The sequence below is a fragment of the Squalius cephalus genome (genome assembly GCF_949319135.1).
Source record: "Squalius cephalus genome assembly, chromosome: 10".
Classification (NCBI taxonomy): Eukaryota; Metazoa; Chordata; class Actinopteri; order Cypriniformes; family Leuciscidae; genus Squalius; species Squalius cephalus.
In genome coordinates this window covers 23,119,684-23,141,041 of record NC_137131.1, presented here as the reverse complement: position 1 = coordinate 23,141,041, position 21,358 = coordinate 23,119,684, and the positions used below count along the sequence as shown (strand labels likewise).

The 21,358-nt window shown below is 37.7% G+C and overlaps 1 protein-coding gene across 3 annotated transcripts in view; it reads right to left on the bottom strand.

Annotated features, from left to right (window-relative positions):
• The window catches only part of LOC307165543 (SEC14-like protein 1), a 291,727-nt gene that overhangs the window by 123,598 nt on the left and 146,771 nt on the right, over window positions 1-21,358 (bottom strand). The window lies entirely within an intron of this gene.

The window sequence follows — 21,358 nt, the reverse complement described above, 5'->3', positions numbered from 1 at the left end:
AGAAGATTTTTAAGGTAAGACATGTTAAACGACCAGTTTAAAATGTATGTTATGAAATGAGTTTGGAGTAAAAACATGAACTAAGCCTAATATCGTACATGTATGTATCTATAAATAGACAGAAACATGTTGAAATGTGAACTAGACTGGTAGGCAACCTTTCAGTGCTAAATGTAAATACTTAATATATTGCACTCAGTTTTGATTAGCTTATAATGCTAAAATACTTCCTTATGCGTAATGTAGCTTGTTTGCGAATATCAAGACAAATATAATGTGATTTAGTGCAAATATATTTCAGCCTCCGGTAAAATATGTGATAGGCTACTGTCTACATTATATTTTTATATAAATGTTCGGTTTTGGTTAGCCTATGACACGCTTCAATACTGCCTTATGCATAGATGTTTGTGAATACAGGTGTAAATGTTTGAAATGTAGTGATGTGTGTTGTTCGCGAACGATCCATTCATTGCGTGTGATTTAGACCCGTGTTTACTGTTACTGTGTTTGTGGATATCTGCTCAAACGTAGATATGTATAATATGGTAACCATAATGTTTCATATTTTGGAGCGAGCTCTGGTTTTGAATGTATCGCGATCGCGTTTGAAACGATCGCCTTTGAAAAGCAAAACGCACCAAACAAAGGCTTCATGTTTTTACTATTATCTCATTTCATATCATCATAACGAATGGAAACATTTGAAGTAACATATGATAATCAATATATTTTTCTCTAGCGTAGTTGTTACTGAAATCTTTTGGAAGATGTATATGCTGCTATAGGTTATTGTTATTATTATTTTATGCAGCACTGTGCATAGCCTATGCTTACAAGGCACAACAAACCTGGTGTTCATTATATTATATATTGTTGGAAACGTGTGTGTGTGTGTGTGTGTGTGTGTGTGTGTGTGTGTGTGTGTATTCTGTGAATTTTAAAAAGCAATTTTAACCAGAAAAATCTCAAATTTATTCCCAATAAATTTTAGAACTATATTCCCTATAGTTTCTCTTGATATCAGTATGTTCACTTTTTTTTCTTTCAGGGACCAGATGCCACTGAGTCCTGCTGACTTCAACATTCACATGAGTATCTGTACATGAACATGGTAAAGTGAAAATCAAACACCTTGGAAATGAAAGGTATGTACAATGTTTTTAGGAATGGCACAAAGGTCTCTGTCTTTGGATCATTGTTTTCAATAAGTGCTTTTTTGTCATTTGTTTTGTATCTTTGGATTATGTTGTGTTGTACATAAATACAAACAATCAAAAAGCCATTATTTTTTTTAATCTCCTCATTCTTTGTGCAAGGTTGCTCAGAATGATAGGGCCTGATAGCTCCTAATAGGGCCATTAGGGAGTGTCTTTGTCTTTCTCAGGTGTGAAAATCCTTACATATTAATGAGGTGATCCGCCCCTTCGCATAAAGCTTTATCACACAAAACACGTATTACAGTTTTTAAATCAATATATTGTCTTCTCTGAATGAGCAGTAAGGATGATTTTCACATAGTTTTAGAGCAAATATTCTAGGCTACGTGATACAATTTTCAAAAGTCTTGTGAATAAATAATCAGTAGGGGTTTCATGGCCTTGTTTCAGTGAGAATTGTTTTTTGTATTTTCACAAACCACGCATAAACGTCATTATCTCAAAACTACAAACTTTTACACACATGCTGCTGACATATTATTGTAGCAGAGTTTGTGCTGAATACAGTGTAATCAGACTTTAGCCATGAAAATGTCACAAGTAACAGAAATAAGCACAAATGTCAGAGCATGTCAGAACACCTCCAGGCCCAGAAAACAGCTCAGACCCCAGAGGGTTAAACTCAATAGACAAATCCCTTCCACCCCTCACACACACAGAGACAGACAGAGAGAGAGAAAATTCTCCAAATAATCACATTCAAACTAAAATATCTGACTTCCTTTTGGTTGGAGCTAATGAATGTAAATTAGAAAGTTGTCCGGCTTGATGAGAACAATATACGAACCGAGTTTTGTGACTCTATGTAAAACTAAGCCCCCATTTTTGACTAAAGGTGGCGCTACTGAGCCCCTCCCCATGCCCGTTTCTGAAACTTTGCACATGGCTACTGGCTAATAAGTGTGATGTGTCTGTCGAGTTTCATGCAATTTCAAGTATGTTAAGAGTCTCAAAAGCATAAATTTTTTTTTTTAAAGTTTGATGCGTTGCCACGGCAACAGTATCTAAGATATCAATAATCCTTTCACAGGTCTACATCTGCCGTGTGTCTACATTGTACACATAAAGTTTGAAGCAAATCGGGTAAAAATAAGAGGGTGATTTCAAAGCATTTTGAAAGTGACACATTCCTGCTGCCAGTTGGTGGCGCTATAACTTTTACTCACAATAGTCACATCCATGTGATCGGCCTCTTACAACGAACACACTGCTGAAGTTTCATCAAGATTAGTTAATGTATGCAGAAGTTATAACACACTTCCTGTTTCATTTTTGCGCCATAAATTTGTTTCCTCGCCACGGCCAAACCGTTCGAGATATCAAAAATCCATCCGCAATTTAGCATCCTCAATGTCTTGACTTCACGCTGACCGAGTTTGGTGGCGAATGGTGGAATTCCCTAGGAGGAGTACATTAAATTCCACAGCATGCGTTTCCAAACAACCCTAAATAGCCGACTTCCTGTTGGGCTGGCGTAAAACTTAGAGCATGAAAGTTGTTCGGCCCGATGAGATCTATATGTGTACCGAGTTTCAAATCAAACACGTGTTCGGATCCCGTTCCAGGGGGCGCTGTCGAGCCCCCCTGCCACGCCCGGGTACCAGCTTCAGCCCGGCCCTGATGGCCGCGGGTTCTGACCCGTGTGCAAAGTTTCAAGAATTTTCGAGCATGTTAAGGGCCCCAAAAGTGCCCGAAAGGTTGACAAAATAATAATAATAATAATAATATAGCTGCGAGCAGCGATTACGGGGCCAAGCCGGTGGCACCGCAACCCCGGTGCCTTTAGTTACCTAAAGTCACCGGGGTGGCGGTGCCGCCGGCTTTGGCCTTTCATCGCTGCTCGCAGCTATATATATATATATATATATATATATATATATATATATATATATATATATATATAAAACAGAAAATATTACTTGTCTTACCTTATTCTTATTTTATGATACACTCAAAATATTCCACAACATTGATTAATGTTGATTAACCCCGTTGAATAACCGGTGGTAAAATATTCTCACCATCACATACCTAGTATATTTTTATATAGATACAATAGGCCTACCTGATTTTGAACACAAGAGGGCAGTATAGCACTATGAATGACATGATTTATTTATTTTTTGGACAAAAAAAATATTCTGGCTGTTTTTAAACTTAAACAATTATTAAATAAAAAATAAAAAAAGAATAAAATGGGTTTAGTTCTGATATTTGTATCATTTTATATAGAAATAAATGGTGTATAATTAAATTTTTAGAAGATATGAGGCTTTTAGTGTTTCCATTTTTGACATTACTTTAATCCCTCGCCATAGCAAAACCGTTTGAGATATGTATTATCCGTTCACAATTTAGCATCTTTACTGTATTTTCATCATGTTGAAAAAGTTTGGTGGGAATAAAATAAACCACTTAAGAGGAGTGGGTAAAAATTCAGAGGCTGATTTTGCAAAGAAATCCACATTCAAACCGAAATATCTGACTTTCTGTTGGTCAGAGCTAATGACTGTAAATTAGAAAGTTGTCCGGCTCGATGAGACCAATATATGTATTGATTTTTGTAACTGTTGGTAAAACTAACCCCCCCACTTTTGTCAAAAGCATTTTGAAAGTGACACACTTCCTGCAGCCAGTTGGTGGCGCTATAACTTTAACTCACAATAGTTACATCCATCTGATTGGCCTCTTACCACGAACACACTGCTGAGATCAGTTAAGGTATGCAGAAGTTATAACACTTCGTGTTTCTCTTTTCTCGCCATAGATTTGTTTCCTCGCCACGACCAAACCGTTCGCGATATCAAAAATCCGTCCGCAATTTAGCATGTTCAATGTCTTGACTTCATGCACCATGCACACCGAGTTTGATAGGGATTTAATTAATTCTCTAGGAGGAGTGTTTCAAATTCCACAGCAAGCGTTCTCCAAACAAACCATAATAGCTGACTTCCTGTTGGGCTGACGTATAACTTAAGAGTGCAAAAGTTGTTCGGCCCGATGAGATCTATATGTGTACCGAGTTTCATATTAATTCATGCAAGCTAGTTTGATCTATGGACCAAGTTTTCGGACCCCATTCAAGGGGGCGCTGTTGAGCCCCCGTGCCACGCCCGGGTACCAGCTTCAGCCCGGCCCTGATGACCGTGGGTTCTGACCTGTGTGAAAAGTTTCAAGAGTTTGAGCGTATTAAGGGCCCCAAAAGCCCCTGAAACCTTGAAAAACAAAGATTAAATGGAATAGACAAATCCCCCCCCCCCCACACACACACACACACACAGACACAGAGAGAGAGAGAGAAAATTGTCCAGAAAATCCACATTCAAACCAAAATATCTGACTTCCTGTTGGTCTGAGGTAATAACTGTAAATTAGAAAGTTGTCCGGCTTGATGAGAACAATATACGTACCAAGTTTTGTGATTCTAGGAAAAACTAAGGCCCCATTTTTGACTAAAGGTGGCGCTACTGAGCCATTCCACCACGCCTGTTTCTGAAACTTTGCACATGTCTACTGGATAATAAATGTGATGTGTCTGTCGAGTTTCATGCATTTTCAAGCATGTGAAGAGTCTCAAAAGCATCCGAAAAGAATATTAAAGTTTGATGCATTGCCACGGCAACAGTATCTAAGATATAAATAATCCTTTCACAGGTCTACATCTGCCGTGTGTCTACATTAAACACATAAAGTTTTAAGCAAATCGGGTAAAAATAAGAGGGTGATTTCAAAGCATTTTGAAAGTGACACATTTCCTGTTGCCAGTTGGTGGCGCTATAACTTTGACTCACAAAGGTCAATTTTAAAGATGAGAAATCATCATGAGATTGTCCATCCGCTACAACAGATATACCGTTCTGAGCCTGTCCTGTAAGGGGATAGACAGAAACAGATCAACAACGTTCTGAGTCCTGGCCAGCAAGGGAGAGACTGTCACAGATCAACTACGTTCTGAGCCTGCGGTCTGTCACAGGGAAGGCAGCAACAGATACAAGTTCTGAGTCTCAGGAATGCGAATGTGAGACGTAACAGATACACTGCTTTGAGACTTTGGTTTGTCCAGAGAGAGACAACAAAATGAGTCTACAGCTCTGTATCTACATATTCAACCACGTTCTGAGCCTCCTGTCTGTGAGGAACGAAACATTAATAAACACTACGTTCAGAGTTTTCGTCCAGCGAGACGGTAACAATGACTACAGCACGTCCTGAGTCTCCATGCCAAAGAGACAAAAGTGGATTGACCAAGTTCTGAGTGTCTGGCCCAGAGAGGCAGAAGACACACAAAGACATTTGCAATAAGGTTAAGCTAAGGAGAGTAAACCTTCACTTCAAGGTACCATTGTCAGCGTGTTCCAGATTAAGGACCTTCTGCACCTACTTCAGGGTCTCATCTGCGTGTTCCAGATTTTAGGACCCTTTGGTGCTCCATTAGATCAGCATCCCACAGAGCGTTGTGTTCAAGGCTATTGAAACGGATCCCAGCTCCTTTCCCCACAGCAGTGTCACCCAGCACAACAATGTGGAAGACGTCACCGCCATCGGACTGATCCAAGATCACTTTACCAAACCTCTTTCCAGAGACCTTGTCACTGTTGTATAGTATCAGTATATCATTTTCTAATTTACATTAGAGGTAATATAGCTGATGCTCGTTAACCCTCTGAGGTCGACAAACGCGCGGGCGCGTTTTGCTGGATTTTCTCCACATTGTAGCACTATAAACTTAAATTACTCCGTCATTTATGGTCATACAGAAAAAAGAAATATAAAAAAAGAATCTGTGATATTTCTCCTTTTGTATGTGTCCACTTACAATCAAATCAAAACATTGTGCTTTTGTAAAATAAAGAAAATAAACAGGGTGTGCGTTCTGCCTCTCCATCGCGGTGAACTTTTTTTTCTTGAGCACGTCTATAAACTGAAACAAAACTCAGCGAATACTTGTCACACATTTATGAGCCATATACCTTTATAAACATTTAAGTGTGTACTTTTAAATGATCGGATTCAAAACGAAAACAAATATTCTCTGTTTAAGTAATTTGTATAAAACCAACAAGATGTCCAGCTTCTCAAACGCTTGCTCATTACAGTTAATTTGGCCACGCCCACTCGCGCAAAAGATATTCACATGCAAATCTCCACATGGAACGCGAACTCGCTCATTACCTCAACAACAAAACACTTCACTTCACTTTTCGTCCAGTTTGAAAGACGTGCCTGAGCTTACATTGGATTTAGGCTACCTCAGAAGAAGAACGCGATTTGAAGACAAGAAAGATGTAAGGTAAGAAATTCTTACATATTAGTTTGTTATTGTTGCATAAATGTCACGTTGCAGTTGAACTGTTGCTAGATATATGGGGAATATTATAATATTTAGACCCGTGTTTACTGTTACTGTGTTTGTGGATATCTGCTCAAACGTAGATATGTATATGGTAACCATAATGTTTTAGATTTGGATAGCGATCGCGTTTGAATGTATCATATTTTGCAGCGCGATCGCGTTTGAATGTATCATATTTTGGATAGCGATCGCGTTTGAATGTATCATATTTTGCAGCGCGATCGCGTTTGAATGTATCATATTTTGCAGCGCGATCGCGTTTGAATGTACTGTATCATATTTTGGATGAAAGCAAAACGCACCAAACGGCTTCATGTTTTTATTATTATCTCATTTCATATCATCATAACGGATGGAAACATTTGAAGTAACATGATAATCAATATATTTTTCTCTAGCTTAGTTGTTACTGAAATCTTTTGGAAGATTTATACTGCTATAGGTTATTTATTGTTGTTATTATTTTATCCGGCACTGCGCATATACCTTATGCCTACAAGGCACAACAAACCTGGTGTTCATTATATTATATATTGTTGGAAACATTTGTGTGTGTGTGTGTGTGTGTGTGTGTGTATTCTGTGAATTTTAAAAAGGAATTTTAAAAAGCAATTTTAACCAGAAAAATCTAATATTTATTTCCAAAATCGTGCAGGCCTTTCTCTTGATATCAGTATGTTCACTTTTTTTTTTTCAGGGCCCAGATGCCACTGAGGACTTCAACATTCACATGAGTCTCTGTACGTGAACATGGTAAAGTGAAAATCTTGGAAATGAAAGGTATGTACAATGTTTTTAGGAATGGCACAAAGGTCTCTGTCTTTGAAGTGCTTTTTTGGCATTTGTTGTGTATCTTTGGATTATGTTGTGTTGTAAATAAATCCAAACAATTTAAAAGCCATTCTTTTTAAATCTCCTCATTTACAGTATTGTGCAAGGTTGCTCAGAATGACAGGGCCTGATAGCTCCTTTGTCTTTCTCAGGTGTGAAAAGCTTACATATTAATGAGCTTCCGCATAAAGCTTTTTCACACAAAACACGTCGTAAAAATTTTAAATCAATATATTGTCTTATCTGAATGAGCAGTCAGGGTGATTTTCACAGTTTTGCAGCAAATATTCTAGGCTACGTCATACAATTTTCAAAAGTCTTGTGAAGAAATAATCAGTATGGGTTTCATGGCCTTATTTCAGTGAGAATTTTTTTTTTGTATTTTCACAAACCACGCATAAATGTCATTATCTCAAAACTACAAACTTTTACATACATGCTGCTGATATATTATTGTAGCAGAGTTTGTGCTGAATACAGTGTAATTAGACTTTAGCCATGAAAATGTCACAAGTAACAGAAATAAACAGAAATGTCAGAGCATGTCAGAACACCTCCAGGGCCCAGAAAACAGCTCAGACCTCAGAGGGTTAATAACAAATAATCTTTTGTTTATTTGTTAGATGCATGATAAGGTCTTCACCTTATTAGTTTCATAGAAGATAAACAATAGTTTATCTTTCCATAACATAACGTAACTCTTCCATAGCCACACTCCAATCACTTGATTAATTTTTGTTAATAAAATGTATTTTATTATAATTGTGTCTTCCTTGTGCTGATAATACAGATGAGTTTACAAGTTAGCAATCTCACCAGTCTTTCAGATAAATCAGCTGACCAACTCCCTCCACTTTACATTAAGTCTAAATGATTGAAGAGACTCCTGTTGGGGGTGTTCTCATACTGCCAAGGTAAAAGTTTCATGAAAAACATCTGGTCTACTCATAACCACACCTTAACAGATGAGTAATCCAAAAATCACAATGTCAGCGGTGACGTGAGTTCCATCATGGACGAAAGTAAAATCACTTCAAGATGAATTACTTCATTTAAAAGTAAACACTTCAAGCTTTCTAAATCGCATCTCTCATGTATGTGTGGCAAGTATTTGGTGTGGCAAGTATTTGGTAAGTTACAGTTCACTTTCTGATATGTATCAGAATAGACTTCACTGAGAGAGAGTAGAATGTGCATCCGTTTTTTTTTTTTTTCCTTTATTTTCCGAAAAGCACAAATTTTTGTTTTTATTGTGAGTGTACACAAATAAACAGAGTATTTTCTGTCATCCAAGATGGTGCCGCGGATGGCCGCCTCGGTGTGGAGCTCTCCAGTTATTGTGTTGGTTTTGTTTGTTTGCTCTGCGTTTAGTCATTCTTTTCCTATCAGTTTCACCAAAGACGAACTACTGGACATTAGGAAACACACCAGACAACTTTTTTACAGTTTTTGATTATTCGGACGTTTTGCTGGACATTCTCGTCAGAGGGGCAGCGGTGTTGTTCAAATGCACGGTCAGGCGCAAACGAGAGAAGCGAGCCGGCGCGCTGGTTAAACTCCGCGAGCGCGGCCTCCACACTGCACTCCCCAGTATTCATCTTGAGAATCTCCGATCCCTTCCTAACAAAACGGACAAACTTCTTTTCCTCACCCGCACTAACAAGGATTTTTCTACTGCTCTACTGCTCTGTGCTTCACTGAAACCTGGCTGAGTGAAGCCATACCGGACAATGCACTACATCTGCCGGGCTTCCAGCTGTTCTGAGCGGATTGCATCCCAGAGCTAACAGGGAAAACAAGAGGTGTTGGTTTGTGTTTCTACATTACGAAAGTTGGTGTTCAGATGTAACAACGCTGAAGAAGATGTGCTCTCCTAATTTAGAGGCCCATTTCATAAACTGTAAACCTTTCTACTCGCCGCGGGAGTTTTCCTATTTCATTCTCGTGAATGTGTACATCCCTCCAGATGCGTGTGTGAGCGCGGCGCTACAACAGCTGGCTGAACAAATAGCTGAAACGGAACAAAAGTACCCAGACTCTCTTTTAATCATTCTGGGGGATTTTAACAAAGCAAATCTCTCCCATGAACTTCCAAAATACAGACAGCACGTTACATGTCCCACCAGAGACAGTAATATACTGGACCACTGTTACACCACATAAAGAATGCGTATCACTCCGTCCCACGGGCAGCTTTGTGGCTCTCTGATCACTGTTTGGTTCATCTTATACCGACCTACAGGCAGAAACTGAAATCAGCTAAACTTGTAATAAGGACTGTAAAAAGATGGACTAATGAAGCAGAGCAGGATCTACAAGGCCTGCTTCGATTCCACTGATTGGACAGTTTTTGAAGCTGCTACCAACAATCTGGATGAGCTCACAGATACTGTAACATCATATCAGTTTTTGTGAGGATACATGCATTCCTACCAGGACATTCTTATCATTCACTAATGATAAACCATGATTTACTGGGAAACTCAAACAGCTTCGTCATGCCAAAGAGGATGCTTACAGAAGTGGGGATAAAATTTTGTATAACCAGGCCAGAAACAGACTGACAAAGGTGATCAGATTTGCTAAAAGAAGCTACTCTGAAAAGCTGAAAAAAACAGTTTTCAGCCAACGACCTGGCATCAGTCTGGAGAGGCCTGAGGAACATCAACTACAAGTCACCATACCCCTGGTCTGTGGAGAATCAACAACTTGCTGATGATTTAAATTCATTCTACTGCAGGTTTGAAAAGCCCAGTCTCACACCCGCTCTGATCTGCACTTCACACATTCACCATCACCTCCTGCGCCCCTCTCCTCCCCCCTCCTGCCATCCAACCTGAGCTTAAGGTTTGTGTGGAGGACGTGAGCCGAGTCTTCAAAAAACAGAAGACTAGGAAAGCTTCAGCCCCAGACGGCATCTCATCTGCTTGTTTAAAAGCCTGCGCTGACCAACTGACCCCAGTCTTCACGCAGATCTTCAACACATCATTGGAGCAGTGTGAAGTTTACATTTTACATTTACATTTTACATTTAGTCATTTAGCAGACGCTTTTATCCAAAGCGACTTACAAATTAGGACTAAATTAAGCGAGTCATCATGAAGAGGTAAAAACAACAACAACGCAAGGAGTGCTCAAAATACGAAGTTCAGGCATTATTCAGAGTAGCATAAGCCTGATAAGTGATGTTTCAAAGGGAAAGGAATTTTTTTTTTTTTTTTTTTTTTTTTTTTAAGAGGTTAAGTGCTCACGGAATAGATTGGTTTTCAGCTGTCTTTTGAATGTTGTCAGGGATTCTGCATTCTGGATGAGGGAGGGGAGTGCGTTCCACCAGCACGGAACTGTGAATGAGAATGTTCTGGAAAGTGATTTTGTGGCTTTCTGTGATGGAACCACGAGGCGTCGCTCGTTGACCGATCGTAGGCGTCTGGTAGGGATGTAGACTCGTAGGAGTGAGTGAAAGTAGGAGGGAGCTGAGCCTGTGACAGATCTGTAAGCAAGCGTCAATGCCTTGAACTTGATGCGAGCAGCGAGAGGTAGCCAGTGCAGAGAGATGAACAGTGGAGTGACGTGTGCCCTCTTGGGCTCGTTGAAGACAAGGCGAGCTGCAGCATTCTGGATCAACTGTAGGGGTTTGGTTGCACATGCTGGAAGTCCAGCCAGAAGAGCATTGCAGTAGTCAAGCCTAGAGAAGACCAGGGCCTGGACGAGAAGTTGTGTTGCATGCTCAGTTAGGAAAGACCTGATCTTCCTGATGTTGTGCAGTGCAAACCTGCATGATCGAGCTGTCTTTGAAATGTGATCTGTGAAGGTCAGCTGGTCATCAAACGTTACTCCAAGGTTTCTGACCGACCTTGATGGGGTGATTGATGATGAATCTAGCTGGATGGTGAAGTCGTGCTGTAGTGATGGATTGGCAGGGAGGACGAGAAGCTCAGTCTTTGCCAGGTTGAGCTGCAGGTGATGTTCCTTCATCCATGTGGAGATGTCCGCCAGACAGCTTGAGACCCGTGCAGCTACTGTGGGATCATCTGGTTGAAATGAGAGGAAGAGCTGTGTGTCATCAGCATAGCAGTGGTAGGAGAAGCCGTGTGCCTGTATGATGTGTCCCAGTGATGTGGTGTAGATGGAGAAGAGGAGGGGACCAAGAACTGAACCCTGGGGAACCCCTGTGGTCAGTTGATGTGCTCTGGATACCTCACCTCTCCATGCGACCTTGAAGGACCTAACTGTGAGATAGGACTCAAACCAGTGGAGAGGAGTTCCTGTGATGCCCAGTGCTGAGAGGCTGGACATAAGGATCTGATGATTCACAGTGTCGAAGGCAGCAGACAGATCCAGGAGAATGAGGACTGAAGATTTGGAAGCAGCTTTTGCGATCCGTAGGGCTTCTGTGACTGACAGTAATGCAGTCTCAGTTGAATGCCCTTTCTTGAAGCCAGATTGGTTGACATCTAGCTGGTTGTTTAGAGACAAGAAGGATGTTACTTGGTTGAAAACAGCTCTTTCAAGTGTCTTCGCAATGAAAAGTTCCCTGCTGCTTCAAACGCACTGGTCCAAAATCACTGGACTTAATGACTACAGACCTGTTGCTCTCACGTCTGTGGTCATGAAGTTGTTAGAAAGACTGGTGTTGGCCCACCTGAAGGACATCACTGGACCCCTGCTGGATCCCTTTCAGTTTGCTTACAGATCAAACAGGTCTGTGGATGATGCAGTCAGCATGGGACTGCATTATATCCTGCAACATCTCGACAGACCTGGGACTTAAGCAAGGATCTTATTTGTGGACTTCAGTTCGGCCTTCAATACCATCATGCCTGATCTTCTCACAGCCAAACTGACCCAGCTCCCCATGCCATCCTCAATCTGTCAGTGGATATCCAGCTTCCTGATGGATCGGCAGCAGCTAGTGAGACTGGGGAAACTCACATCCAGGACTCTCACAATCAGCACTGGCGCCCCCCAAGGGTGCGTTCTCTCCCCACTGCTCTTCTCCCTGTACACTAATAACTGCACTTCTAAAGACCCCTCTGTCAAGCTCCTGAAATTTGCTGACGACACCACTGTCATTGTTCTCATCCAAAACGGTGATGAGTCTGCTTACAGTTGAACAGCTGGCTGTCTGGTGCAGTTATAACAACCTTGAGCTGAACACGCTCAGAACAGTGGAAATGATAGTGGACTTCAGGAGTAACAGCCCAGCCCTCCCCCCACTCATGAACAGCACTGTGGAAGCAGTGGAGTCATTCAGGTTCCTGGGCACTACCATCTCTCAGGACCTGAAGTGGGACAATCACATTGACTCCATTGTGAAAAAGGCCCAGCAGAGACTGTACTTCCTTCGCCAGCTGAAGTTCAACCTGCCACAGGAGCTGCTTATTCAGTTATACTCAGCCGTCATTGAGTCTTTTTTATGCACTTCCATCACTGTCTGGTTTGGTTCAGCTACCAAATCAGACATCAGGAGACTACAACGGACAGTCAGGACTGCGGAGAGGATTATTGGTGCCCCCCTGCCAACCCTCCAGGACCTGTACTCTTCCAGAGTGAGGAAGAGAGCAGGTAAAATCATCACAGACTCCACTCACCCTGGACACCACCTGTTTGAACTGTTACCAGGGTACCCCCAGGATCCTCCAACTTAAATTCAAGGCTTTTTAAGACCTTTTTAATACCATTTCAAATGAAATTCAATGCCAACTTCGTACCAATTCCGACAGAAGTATGAGGGGAAAATGTCAAATCTGTATACATTTTAAACCCTAAAAAATAATTATGTACAAGTAGACTACTTGAATTAAATAATACATTTTTTGTAAATTATCAGTCATATAAAATACATACGCAGCAGCGTTGTAGCGTGCACGTGTGTAGGCCAATGTTAATTTTGGCAGCCATTTTTGATTTAGTCTTACTCTTCATCTTCAGACGAAAATGCTTATTGGTCTTAGTCACATTTGAGTCATTCTGCCTTTCATAGTTTTAGTTGACGAAATGTGTTTGCATTTTTTGTCAACTTTTAGTCAAACTGCAGTTACTTTAATTTTGGTAGCTATTTTATATGTAGTCTTTAGACAGAAAATGTCATAATTATTCTCTCTAGGCCAATTCGATTAAGCTTTTAAAATTGAGAAATTAAAATTAAGCTAACAGGCTGTATTGACATTGCACTCTTTAGCAGTAGCACTTGTGCAATTCTACATATCCCTTTTCCTTAGTTCTCAAATTTTTTTAGAGTGCCGTACCCCCTCTCTTCCACGACTGCAGTCACATCTTTCCATTAAGGGACAATATTTGCCCCATTTAATCGATTTTTCCATTTAATTTTTCACCTATATAATACCTTTAAAAAATAAATAATGCTTTAAATAAAACAATGTTCAATAAATATTCAATGTTAAAAAACGTTTAATATTAATAAAAATATGATATTAAAATCGCCAGTAGGTGGCGGTAACTCATTGTCTTTGTCAAAGCCACAGATTTTGTTGCAAAATAGAGCAATAAGCCTGACAATACTGTTTAAAATGTAGTACATCACTTAATGTTACCCTTTTTTTTTCTTTTTTTTTTTTTACTGTTGTATAAAATCAATGTCACATTTGAAATCGTGTGGATAGTCGGGAAACATTGCATTCTTGCTCGCATAATGATCAAAATTAAAAACACTGCTGTATATCAGCCTGCATTTTGATCGCAGATTTAGTCGCACAAACAGCGCAAGCGGCTCATGACAGATCTTCTCAAATGAATATCGCTGAACTCCAGCTTGTCTGTGTTTTCAGATCATCCGCGCTTCTTCAACAATGTAGAGAGAGCGCGCGTGGATGGCTGTGGCCAGATACTACTGAAAAGACCGGGTAGAAAACATGTTCTTTTAACAGAAAAGCTCTGATTAGTAACCATCGTAACGGGTGCGCACGCTTTCGCGCGTTCTTCTATGACGTGAAGCGCGAGGTGCACTCAACGTTACGCGACTAATTTTTAATTAGTCTACATTAGTAACAGTTAATTTTGTTACGGTATGAATTTAATCATAGAAAAGGCAAAAAAAAATTAAGACCTTTGTAACGAAATCCAAGACTTTGTATACCAAATTTAAGACTTTTTCAATGCTTTTAAGACCCCGCGGGTACCCTGATTACCATCAAGACAGCGACTCAGATCACTGGCCACAAGAACATCTAGGCACAGGAACAGTTTCTTCCCACAGGCCATTTCCATTCTGAACAGTTAACATACCTCCCAAGGCATATGCCTGAAAGTGCAATTCTCCCATTGTTTAGTGCAATATCTGGTGATATTTATATGTATTCATACTATTCAAAATACTGTAAATATGTTCATAATCGGTAAATGTTTGTTCTGACTAAACCCAACTGTGACATACTTTTTTCATATTTTTATATTTATATTTTTATTCCTAGAATTTGTATTACTATGTTTCTTCTTGTATTTGTATTTGTATATTTTTGTATTGAAAAATCAAGAAACAACCAAGAAAAATTCCTTGTGTGTGCAAGCACACTTGGCAATAAAGCTCTTTCTGATTCTGATTCTGAGTCTGAGTCATGCGAAAGTTCTGACATTTTATGAACTGTCATGAATAAATGGTTCCCATCATTAAGCCGGTATGTATTGGCTATGCATTAACCCCCTGGGGTCGACAATCGCGCCGGCGCAATAGGCTCGCTTTTTTTCTTATCAGTGCAAAATACTCTGTTGACTTTGATCTTGCATACAAGTTTCATACATCAATCGATCCTGTTAAGTGTGTATTTTTTTGTGTATACTCACAATAAAAACAAAGTGATGTGCTTTTTGCCAAATAAAGAAAAATAAACATGATGCGAGTTCTGCTTTCTCTCTGTCAGTGAATTCCATTCTGAAACGCATCCGAAAATGAACTAACTCAGCGAATACTCAGTCAATCAGGCATACAGACACACAGGCATGAAGCTTGAATTCTCTTCTTTTAAATTAAGTAATTTTTATAAAAAACAAATATTCACAGTTTATGTAATATGTATGAAAAGATAGAGATGTCAGTCGTTCTCATCTCAGCTCATTATGTTTTAATGTGACCCCGCCCACGGAGAGCACGCGCTATTCAAATGCAAATGATCTGAGGCGATCCATGCAAACCTGTGAAACGGCCACATCAGCTGGATAACACACACCGCGAGTTCACTTTCAGAGTCATGTACTTTACGACGCTGTGAGGAATAATACTATCTTAATAATAATCCTGGAAAATTTACCTCAGAAGTGCTGGAAGTTTCATTTCGAGGAGCAACGGATCCGGCTGAGGAATAGGTCAGTTCTATATTTGCTTTGTTCTAATCGCAATAGTCTCTGTACACGCAAAAAGACTGTTTAAATATGAATCGCGTTTCTGTGTGTGAATGAATGAACAGCTTTTACCAAACTCTATTGCTATACTGAGATGGGTAAAATCGACTACAAAAATCGGATAGATTATAAAGTTTTTACTGTAAAATACTGCCACATCAAATAAGCTTATAATGTTGCCAATTTCTGCTCATATGTTAAATATATATATACTGTGTTTTGTCAAAAATAAAGTCATCAACTAAGATGTTATTATAGTGTTTGTTCCAATGTAGGCTATATTCAAACTAATGAATCCTTAACTTTGAAATACGTATGATAAAATGTATACTTTAGTTTTTACAAAGAAAGATTACACTGGAAATATTGTTACAATTGTAATTGTTGTTGTAATTGTATAACCTTTTTAATAAAATAGCAAAATATATATATATATATATATATATATATATATATATATATATATATATATACACAAGGATAGATGTAAACAAAATCTTAAAAGGTCAATATAAGCCTTCTCTTTAAATAATTTTTAGTGTTTTATTAGTGACACATTTGGGTAGAGAATATATTCCAAATCTGAAAATACAGTATGAGAACAATTAACTGCACAATTACTAGAAATGTTTACCTTGGATATTATACAATTTGCAAGCACAATTTGTGGAAAAAAAACAACAACTGTGTTTCCAACTGTGAACCAATTATAGGCTATATATATATATATATATATATATATATATATATATATATATATATATATATATATATATATATATATATATATATATATATTAGAGGTGGGCATAGATTAATTTTTTTAATCTAGATTAATCTAGATTAATTTTGAAATTAATCTAGATTAATCTAGATTAAAATGGCTCATTTGAATTCTGCCGAAGGCATTCAGAATATGTGTGCTACCCAAATAATGACTATAAAAGTAAGTCTTTGTGAACGGGTTTCTCAAGCCAGGTGGCGCATTAGACCAGGGGCTCATCTCCTGTTTCCAAAATGCATCACAGACTGCTTGAGAAAGCTGTTCTACTCATAGACTGTAAAGGTTACTACTGTACTGTTACCGTCCATAGGCAACATTAGGTAGGCCTATGTTATTATCAACTACTATAGGCTATCAATTAGGGATGGGCGATATGGCCTAAAATCTATACTGTGATATACATTGCAGCCTCTTGCGATAACGATATACAGTATTATAATAAAACCATTTCAGAACAGGTTACACAGACCCTGCTAAACAACTGCTAAATGTATTTTTTTTAAAGGGTATATGTAGTTTTGAGAACATATATTGTGCAAAACTGTAAGTATACAACATAATTTTGCAGATAAATAAAATTTAAGTACACTAGCTGCAGAGACTTAAGTAGGTCTAATGTTTATTATAGCTTTGAGCTTATGAAACCCCAAATTTAAAGTGATAATATTGTCTAACTGATGTCTTTTCAGTTAAAAAGAAACACAACAACGAATCTTAAAATCGGGCATAGACAGAGATTATGTGTTAACGTTACACCACTAAGATATATTGGAATGAGAATAATACGCGCGCGCTGGTATTCAGTGATATCATGTTTCGTTTTGAATTTGAGGTGGTAGAACGGATTAGTCGTGTGTTAACTTACCGAACCGTTACCCCACACACTCTGTCTATAGTTTGCTGCTGTTTGTCGGACGGCTTAAATCCGAACCAAGTCCAAATAATGGATGTTGCAGCTTTCACTTTCAGCCGTGTTTACTTAAGATGACGACGAATATGCGTTGCAGCCGGGTTTACCTCGCGGCCGCGGGTAGATTGCGTCATCATCTCCCAACCCAATTTGGGGAATAGATTAACGGCGATATTTTTTTTATCGCGCGATAAGAGTCTCGCTGCGTTAACGCCGATAACGGCCCACCACTAATATATATATATATATATATATACACATATATATATATATATATATATATATATATATATATATATATATATTAGGGCTGTCAAAAGATTAATCGCGATTAATCGCATCCAAAATAAAAGTTTGTTTTTAATAATATATGTGTGTGTGCTGTGTATAATTAAATTTGTATATATAAATACACACACATGCATGTATATATTTAAGAAAAATGTGTTATTTATATATAAAGAAAATTATATTTATATATAATATAAACTATATAAATATATATATACAGTATATGTATGCAAGTATTTCTTAAATATATACATGCATGGGTGTGTATTTATATATACAAAACAATTATACACAGTACACACACATATATTATGTAAACACAAACTTTTATTTTGGATGCGATTAATCGCGATTAATCTTTTGACAGCCCTAATATATATATATATATATATATATATATATATATATATATATATATATATATATATATATACAGTACCAGTCAAAAGTTTGGAAACATTACTATTTTTAATGTTTTTGAAAGAAGTCTCTTATGCTCATCAAGCCTGCAGTTAAAAAAAAACAAAAAACAAAAAAAAACAGTAATATTATGAAATATTATTACAATTTAAAATAATGGTTCTCTTTTTTAATATACTTTAACCTGTTAACCGTTGCCAGTGCGCGGGAGCACTGAAGCGTTTTTTTTTATATATAGTTCAAAGTTACTATCAGATTTAATGTTATACCTTGACAAACTATACATCATTAAAAAGATATAAGACTCAAGTTTCAGTATTTGACCACTATTGTATTCTGAGAAACTTATAGCGACAGTTATTTCTTAACCTGTTAAGCTGCAACCCCACTTTTGAAAAATCCCCAGAAATGACATACCCAAACTGAAACAGATACAGTTCATGAACCCTTGGTACTAAAAGTACAAGTATGATCTCGTTTGAAAGCTGACACCTGGCAGTTTATTGTAAATGTAGAATTAATTATTGTCGTAATGACAAAAATTGTTATAAATAGCTTCAAAGTTTTGTAAAGTTATTAGAAATTATTTTTTATGAAACATCCTCATGAAAATAAAATTGAAGTTGGCACTGGAGCAATCTAGAAATGCACTACAGCTAAAGCCACATGTCTAAACATTTTATGTTTAAAATCTGAAGATAATAAGTCCAAAACTCTGTATTTAGTTAAATGTTTTTCAAGACCATGTCATGTGACTTTATTTTGATTTGACGCTAAAATGCTACTGATGTTTATTGCATCTATCCAGTATATTGTCTCTATTGTTTTGTGGTGCAAACGATCCCCATTCAGTCTCAGTCTCCCCCTGCACACATTCACACCTCTCCAGCCTGGTTATGGCTCTAAATATGCATTTCTTTTGTCTGCATTATAGCTACTAACGACTGGCTATTCACAGGCTATTCATTGGGTTTCAGTCCCTAATTTCTTTTCTCAAAGTTCACCTCACATTTTAAACTGTATCAAATGCATTTCGTCATGACAGCGCTTGACAAAACAACGTGCCTCAGGGCTTTAGCTAAAAAATGTGCAGATTTGGAGAAATATTGATATATTCTCATAGGTTTACATCAGATTTCTATAGACAGGAATAATATTTATTGAATTTATACCCAAATGCGTCGATGTAATCATTATGAGCGCTTGGATCCTCTGATACTGTTTTCAATTCATACCAATAGCCTGAGGGCGCTATATGCACAATAATAGTCCATATATGGAACATGAAGAAGAGCCATGATCATGTGACATTCTAGGACGTCACTGATACACACAAAGCTACAGAGATCGCGCTGTAACATGCAGATACAGACGTTTTGAAGACAATAAACATGTTTGCAATGATATTTGAGTTACCTGTGTTTTTCAAGCCATGCCAGGTATTTCCATAATAATAGATTATATTTATAATGTAATGCTAATCTATATAGACTATAATTGTGCAGAATACTATACCAATAGTATATTTTCTGTCTGATTTTTTTATCTGAAGCCAAATTTCAGTTTCAGTTTGGGCATGTCATTTCTGGGGATTTTTCAAAAGTGGGGTTGCAGCTTAACAGGTTAAATTGTAATAATATTTCATAATATTACTGTTTTTTTTTGTTTTTGTTTTTTTTTAACTGCAGGCTTGATGAGCATAAGAGACTTCTTTCAAAAACATTAAAAATAGTAATGTTTCCAAACTTTTGACTGGTACTGTATATATATATATATCGTCGCTGTCCGATGAAAACCGCGTATGTCCATTTTGGCGATTTTGAGATTTTTCGACGGATAGAATGTCCAGGTTCATTTCCGTATACAGTATGCTTCACATATCTAAATGACCAATGAAACGTTGTGAAATCATGTCATCTGATTTTCACGTATATCCATTTGGTGTCAAAGCTGTCAATCACGCCGCGTATCTCCCGCCCTGTACGAGGCATCTCGCGGTCTAGCGTCTCTGGAAGCTCATGCATTGGATAACCGAATAACTCTGTGAGGTAAAGTATCAGCAAACGTTTGTTTTTGACAACTGTTCAAATTTATTATATATTCGCAATATATTCACAACTGTTATTTACCCGTAAATGGTCTAGACGAAGTAATCGTCACTGTTTATTGTGGAGATGTTAACGCACGGGTCTGGTAACTTAAGCAATACCTTTAAGGTAGTCTAATATTTTTCTGACTAATAAATTACTGACACAGTAAAGGGTAGATTTAAATAAAGAATAACGAATTTTAAATAAAGAAAAACAAAATTTAAATAAAGAAAAAAACTAAATTTAAAAAAAGAAAAAAATGAAATTTAAATAAAGAAAAAACGGAATTTAAATAAAGAAAAATGACATTTAAATAAAGAAAAAACGAAAATTAAATAAAGAAAAACCCGAAATTTAAATAAAGAAAAACGAAATTAAGTTAAATTAAAAACAAGATTAATTTAGATTGATAACGGGTAAAAAGGCTAATAGCCTAAATGCACAATTTGAGACGGGTCAGACATGATTTTGACCACTTCATTAAGTTTTGTTGAAAGCCTTTCTTTAAAGTGAATTTCGTTTTGTATAAATTGTATCTTAATTTTAATCAATTTTTCATCAACCAATTGCCTGGAGTGGATTTAATAATAAAAAGCAAATATATAGCAGACAATATAATCATGGAGGCGCCCGCGCGGTCACTTGCGTTGCACGTTAACTGGAGCCCATTTCATCCTAACTTAACGAAACTTGTAGGCTATGCCTCACACAGACATGAGAAAGACATCAAATACACAAAGCTTGAAAAGTCTTTAAACGAAATAATTCAAAAAGAAAAAGGCTACTCTCTGATTATGTATGATTATATGATCATAGCCTATTTTGTGAATTGTTCATTCCCGGTTGGCACACATTTTGCTGCCCTTACAAAAGTGCCGCTCTAGGCAATTACCTAGTTCGCTTATATGGACGCTCCGGCCCTGGGGTCAGCAATGAGTGTATTGATTCGTTGTCCCTTCACAGTTTGCAAGAAACATTTAATAAACTGAGCGTATTTAATAAACTGAGAAGTAGGCTATTTAATAAACTGAGCGTAGCCTATTCATCTGTCAATATGAAACGCGACTTGGCCATTCTAATTAATGATCGGAAGAACGCGTATCG